Source organism: Micromys minutus (genome assembly GCF_963924665.1).
Source record: "Micromys minutus genome assembly, chromosome: X".
NCBI classification, from domain to species: Eukaryota; Metazoa; Chordata; class Mammalia; order Rodentia; family Muridae; genus Micromys; species Micromys minutus.
The window spans coordinates 2,598,392-2,605,868 of record NC_137970.1 but is presented as its reverse complement, the minus strand read 5'-3'; the positions used below and the strand labels follow the sequence as shown (position 1 = coordinate 2,605,868).

The following is a 7,477-nucleotide window of genomic DNA, read 5'->3' as shown; positions in this document are numbered from 1 at the left end:
TCCCATAAACAATTACAGGAGAACCAGGAGAAATCACTCAAATCACTACAGGAAAATACAAATAAACAGGTAAAGGAATTGAAATGGAAATATATACAATAAAGAAAACACAAAAAGAGACAACCCTGGAGATAGAAAACCTAAAAAAGAAATCAGGAGTCACAGATGTAAGCATCTCCAACAGACTACAAGAGATAGAAGAGAAAATCTCAGGAGCCGAAGACAACATAGAAAACATAGACAAAACAGTCAGAGAAGATGCAAAAACCAAAAAGCTCCTGACCCAAAATGTCCAGGAAATCCAGGACACAATGAGAAGACCAAACCTAAGGATAATAGGAATAGAAGAGGGTGAAGAATATCAACTAAGAGGCACAGTAAATATCTTCAACAAAATCGTAGAAGAAAATTTCCATACCCTTAAGAATGAGATGACCATGTTCATAAAAGAAGCCTAAAGAACTCCAAATATATTGGACCAGAAAAAAAATTTTTCCCGACACATAATAGTCAAAACACCAAATGTTCAAAACAAAGAAAGAATCCTAAAAGCTGTAAGGGAAAATGGACATGTAATATACAAAGGCAGACCAATCAGAATTACACTAGAATTAGCTAGAAGATCCTGGACAGACATCATACAGACTCAAGAGAACACAAATGTCAGCCCAGGTTACTATATCCAGCAAAACTCTCAATTATAATAGATGGAGACTCCAAGATATTCCAGGACAAAACTAAATTTACACAATAGCTGAACACAAATCCAGCCCTACCAAGGATAATATATGGAAAATCCAACACAAAGAGGGAAACTACACTCTAGAAAAAGCAAGAAAATAAGCAAGAGAACCAAAAGAAGAAAGACACAGACATAATTCTATCTCTAACAATAAAAATAACAGGAAAAAACAATCAGTATTCCTTAATATCTGTTAACATAAATGGACTCAATTCCCCAATAAAGAGACATAGGCTATCAGACTGGATACATAAACAGAATTCAGCATTTTGCTGCATACAGGAAACTCATTTCAGAGACAAACACAGACACTACCTCAGAGTAAAAGTCTGGGGAAAAAACTTTCCAAGTAAATGGCCCCAAGAAACAAGGTGGAGTAGCCATTCTAATATCAAATAAAGTAGATTTTCAACCAAAAGTTATTAAAAAAAGATAAGGAAGGACACTTTTTACTCCTTACAGGAAAAATCTATCAGAATGAATTCTCAATTCTAAACATACATGCTTCAAATACAAGAGCACCCATATTCATAAAAGAACCCCTACTAAAGCTCAAAACATATATTGTACCACACACAATAATAGTGGGAGAGTTCAACACCACACTCTCATCGATGGACAGATCATTGAAATAGAAATGGAACAGAGACACAGCGAAACAAGCAGAGGTTATGAACCAGTTGGAATTAACAAACATCTACAGAACATTTCATTGAAAAACAAAAGAATACACCTTCTTCCCAGAACCTCACGGCACCTTTTCCAAAATTGAGCATATAGTCAGACACAAAGCAAGCCTCAATAGATATAAGAAGATTGAAATACTCACATGCATCCCATCAGATCACCATGGACAATGGCTGGTCTTTAATAACAACAAAGACAACAAAAAGCCCACATACACATGGAAGCTGAACAATGCTCTACTCAACAATAACATGGTCAAAGGAGAAATAAAGAAAGAAATTAAGGGTTTTCTAGAATTTAATGAAAATGAAAACACGACATACCCAAACTTAGGGGATACAACGAAAGCAGTACTAAGAGGAAAACTCATAGCTCTGAGTGCCTCCAAAAAGAAACTGGAGAGAGCATACACTAGCAGAATGACAACACAGCTGAAAGCTCTAGAACAAAAAGAAGCAGATACACCCAAGAGGAGTAGACAGCAGGAAATAATCAAACACAGAGAAGAAATCAACCAAGTAGAAACAAAAAACTATTCAAAGAATCAACAAAACCAGGAGCTGGTTCTTTGATAAAATCAACAAAATCAATAAACCCTTAGCCAGACTAACTAGAGGGCACAGAGAGTATCCAAATTAACAAAATCAGAAAGGAAAGTGGAGACATAACAACAGAAACTGAGGAAATTCAGAAAATCATCAGATCCTACTACAAAAGACTATACTCAAAAAAACTGGAAAACCTGGAGGAAATGGATGAATTCCTAGACAGATACTAGGTACTAAAGATAAACCAGGACCAGGTAAACCATCTAAATAATCCTATAACACCTAAAGAATAGAAGCAGTCATCAAAGGCCCCCCAAACAAAGCAAGCCCCGGTCCAGATGGGTTCAGTGCAGAATTCTATCAGACATTTATTGACGACCTAATACCAACATTCTTCAAACTATTCCACAAAATAGAGTCAGATGGAACACTACCCAACTCATTCTTCGAAGCCACAATAACTCTCATTCATAAACCACACAAAGAGCCTACAAGGAAAGAGAACTTCAGACCAATCTCCTTATGAACATTGATGCAAAAATACTCAATAAAATTCTTGTAAACCAAATCCAGGAACACATCGAAATTATCATTCACCATGATCAAGTAGGCTTCATCCCTAAGATGCAGGAATGGTTCAATCTATGGAAATACATCAAAGTAATTCACCATATAAACAATCTCAAAGGGAAAAAACACATAATCATCTCACTAGATGCTGAGAAGCATTGACAAAATTTAACACCCCTTCATGTTAAAAGTCTTGGAAAGATGAGGATCCAAGGCCCATACCTAAACATAATAAAAGAAATATACAGCAAACCAATAGCAAACATCAAACTAAATGGTGAGACACTTGAAACAATCCCACTAAAATCAGGGACTATACAAGGCTGCCCTCTCTCCCCCTACCTATTCAACATAGTACTGGAAGTCCTGGCCGGAGCAATTAGACAGAAAAGGGAAATTAAAGGGATACAAATCAGAAAGAAAGAAGTAAAAATATCACTATTTTCAGATGACATGATAATATACTTAAGTGACCCCAAAAATTCCACCAGAGAACTTTTACAGCTGATAAACAACTTCAGCAAAGTAGCTGGATATAAAATTAACTCAAACAAATCAGTAGCCTTCCTCTACTCAAAGGACAAACATGTGGAGAAAGAAATTAGGGAAAAGATACCCTTCACAATAGTCACAAACAATATGAAATACATTGGTGTGACTCTAAGCAAGTGAAGGAACTGTATGACAAGAACTTCAAATCTCTAAAGAAGGAAATTGAGGAAGAGCTCTGAAAATGGAAAGATTTCCCATGCTCATGGATTGGAAGGATCAACATTGTAAAAATGGCCATTTTACCAAAAGCAATCTACAGATTCAATGCAATCCCCATCAAAATTCCAACTTACTTTGCAAATTCATCTGGAATAACAAAAAACCTAGAATAGCTAAATCTATTCTCAATGACAAAGAAAACTTCTGCGGGAATCACTATCCCTGACCTCAAGCTATATTACAAAATAATTTGTTAAAAACTACATGGTACTGGTACAGAGATAGGCAGGTAGAACAATGGAACCGAATAGAAGATCCAGAAATGAACCCTCTCATGTATGTTCACTTGATCTTGACAAAGGAGCTGAAAACATTCAATGGGAAAATGACAGCCTCTTCCAGAAATGGTGTTGGCTCAACTGGCAGTCAGCATGCAGAAGAATGAAAATATATCCTTTCTTATCTCCTTGTACAAAGCTCAAGTGCAAGTGGATCAAAGATCTCCACATTAAACTAGGTACACTGAAACTGTTAGAAGATAAATTGGAGGAAAGCTTAGAACACATAGGCACAGGGGGAGATTTCCTGAACAGAAAACCAATGGCTTATGCTCTAAGATCAAGAATCGACAAATGGGATTTCATGAGATTGCAAAGTTTCTGTAAGGCTAAGGACACTGTCAAGAAAACAAAACGGCAGCTAACAGATTGGGAAAAGATCTTTACCAACCCCACATCAGATAGAGGTCTAATAATATCCAATATATACAAAGAACTCAAGAAGTTAGACTTCAGAGAATTAAACAATTCTATTTAAAAAATGGGTACAGAGCTAAACAAAGAATTCAAAATTGAGGAATATTGAATGGCTGAGAAGCACCTAAGAAAATGCTCAACATCCCTAGTCATCAGGGAAATGCAAATCAAAACAACCCTGAGATTCCCCCTCACACCAGTCAGAATGGCTAAGATCAAAAATTCAGATGACAGCAAATGCTGGCGGAGAAAAAGGAACACTCCTCCACTGTTGGTGGGGTTGTAAGCTAGTACAACCACTCTGGAAATCAGTCTGGTGATACCTCAGAAAATTGGATATAGTACTACCTGAAGACCCAGCTATTCCACTTCTGGGCATATACCCCAGAGATGCTCCACCAAATTTATAGCAGCCTTATTTATAATAGCCAGAAGCTGGAGAGAACCCAGATGACTTTCAGTAGATGAATGGATACAAAAATTGTGGTATATTTACACAGTGGAGTACTACTCAGCTATCAGAAGTAATGACTTTATGAAATTCTTAAGAAAATGGATGCATCTAGAGAATATCATCCTGAGTGAGATAACCCAGTCACGAAACAACAGACATAATATGCAGTCACTGATAATTGGATACTAACCCCAGAAAGCTCTGAACACCCCAGAAACAACTCACAGACTGTGTGAAGTTCAAAAAGAAAAGAAAAGAAAGAAAAAAAGAAAAGCTAAAGTGGAAGCCTCAGTCCTTCTTAGAAAAAAGATAAGTGTATAGCACCCTCTCAGAGTGGGGTACACCTGGACTTTAAAGCATTAATAATTCAAGAGCTAAGAAGTTAGCCTTGTGGCAATTCTCGGTATTTAAAAATCATTATGTTCAATCTTTACATACCAAGAATCTTTGACTATTTCCAGGTTACATCTTGTTTTACATGTACTTTATGCTCATTGTAACTAGTAAGATTTCAATGCATACTATCAAACCTTTAAAAAAAAAATCAAGTGCTCTTCCACTGCAGTTGCCACCATGGTTGGCACGCTTCTCTGTTCACCTCTGTCTCTGAGAATCAGATGCCATCCGCCACCATGGTGAACTTCACAGTAGATCAGATCCGTGCCGTCATGGACAAGAAAGCCAACATCCGGAGCATGTCAGTCATTACTCGTGGACCATGGCAAATCCACACTGACTGACTCCCTTGTGTGCAAGGCGGGCGTTATGGCCTCAGCTCGAGCCAGTGAGACACGCTTCACTGACACTCGCAAGGACGAGCAGGAGCGCTGCCTCATAATCAAGTCCACTGCTATATTCTTTCCTTGAGCTGTCTGAGAACAACCTGAACTTCATCAAGCAGAGCAAGGATGGCTCCGGCTTCCTCATCAACCCTATCGACTCTCCAGGCCACGTGGACTTCTCCTCAGAGGTCACCGCTGCCCTGAGTGTCACCAATGGAGCTCTGGTGGTGGTGAACTGTGTGTCTGGTGTGTGTGTACAGACAGAACCAGTGCTTGGACAGGCTGTCACTGAGCGTATCAGGCCTGTGCTGATGATGAATAAGATGGACCAGGCCCTGCTTGAGCTGCAGCTGGAGCCTGAGGAGCTCCTCCAGACTTTCCAGCACATCGTGGAGAATGTCAGTGTCATCATCTCTACCTGTGTGAGGGCGAGAGTGGGCCCATGGGCACTATCATGATTGATCCTGTCCTGGGCACCGTAGGCTTTGGCTCTGGCCTGCATGGCTGGGCCTTCACTCTGAAGCAATTTGCAGAGATGTATGTGGCCAAGTTTGCAGCCAAGAGTGAGGGCCAGCTGAGCGCAGCTGAGCGGGCCAAGAAAGTAGAAGACATGATGAAGAAGCTGTAGGGAGACCGGTGCTTCGACCCAGCCAATGGCAAGTTCAGCAAGTCAGCCAATAGCCCAGATGGGAAGAGACTTCCCCACACCTTCTGCCAGCTCATCCTGGACCCCATCTTCAAGAACTTCAGGAAGATGGTTTGACACCATCAAGAACTTCAGGAAGGAGACGACAGCCATGCTGATGGGGAAGCTGGACATCAAACTGGACAGCGAGGACAACGACAAGGAGGGCAAACCTCTGCTCAAGGCGGTGATGCGCCGCTGGCTGCCCGCAGGGGATGCCCTGCTGCAGATGATCACCATCCACTTGCTGTTGTCTGCCACTGCACCGAAGTCCCGCTGTGAGCTGCTGGACGAGGCCGCAATAGGTATTAAGAGCTGTGATCCCAAGGGACATCTTATGATGTACATTTCCAAGATGATGCCAACCTCTGACAAAGGCCGCTTCTATGCCTTTGGTAGAGTGTTCTCTGGGGTGATGCCCACAGGCCTGAAGTTTTGGATCATGGACCCCAACTGTCCATGGACCCCAACACCTGGGAAGAAGGAGGACCTGTACCTAAAGCCGATCCAGAGGACCATTCTGATGATGGGGCCACTATGTGGAGCCAATTGAAGATGTCCCCTGTGGAAACATTGTGGGGCTGGTTGGAGTGGACCAGCTCCTAGTGAAGACTGGGACCATCACCACCTTTGGGCATGCTCACAATATGCGTGTGATGAAATTCAGCGTCAGCCCTGTTGTCAGGGTGGCAGTGGAGGCTAAGAACCCAGCTGACCTGCCTAAGCTGGTGGAGGGGCTGAAGCGGCTGAAGTCTGACCCTATGGTGCAGCGCATCCTTGAGGAGTCTGGTGAGCTGCACCTGGAGATCTGCCTTAAGGACCTGGAGGAGGACCGTGCCTGCATCCCCATCAAGAAATCTGACCCTGTCGTGTCATACCAGGAGACAGTCAGTTTGGAGTCCAATGTACTGTGTCTGTCCAAGTCCCCCAACAAGCACAACTGGCTGTACATGAAGGCCAGGCCCTCCCCTGACGGCCTGGCAGAGGACATCGATAAGGGTGAGGTGTCTGCCCGCCAGCAGCTCAAGGCGCATGCCCAGCGGAAAAGTATGAGTGGGATGTTGCTCTCCGACATTACCAAGGGTGTGCAGCTGTCACTTATAACACCTCACCATGTTTAACTTGGAATGCATGTGGAAGCCAGGTAATTAGAAATAAGACCTTGTGGGCAGCCGTATTAAAGGAGAGAGATTAAAATGAAAAGAACAAGAGAAAATTATACTTTTTATTTTAAGTATAATTTTTTGTTCAGAATTGCTTTGGCAATTGTTCTTCCATATGAATTTTAAGTTTTTTTTCTGTTTCTGTGAAGAATATCACGACGATTTTCGTTGGGATTGCAGTGAATCTGTACATTATTTTAGGTAGAATGGTTATTTTCACCATATTAATTCCACCAATCCTCATAGAGCCTTAATGTGTAAAATATATAAAGAACTTTTTTCTTTTCTTTTTTTTCTATAAATCCCAACTTCATCTCTCCCTCTTCTCCTCCCAATCTGCCCTCTCTCACCCAGATCCATTCCTCCTGTTTCCCTTCAGA

At 41.3% G+C, this 7,477-nt stretch overlaps 1 pseudogene across 1 annotated transcript; it reads left to right on the top strand.

Moving 5' to 3' along the window:
* Positions 1-5,099: 5,099 nt before the first annotated feature.
* On the top strand, positions 5,100-7,129 carry LOC308415821 (elongation factor 2-like; annotated as a pseudogene). The gene has a single exon. The product of its transcript is annotated as an elongation factor 2-like (transcript).
* The last annotated feature ends 348 nt before the right edge of the window (positions 7,130-7,477 follow it).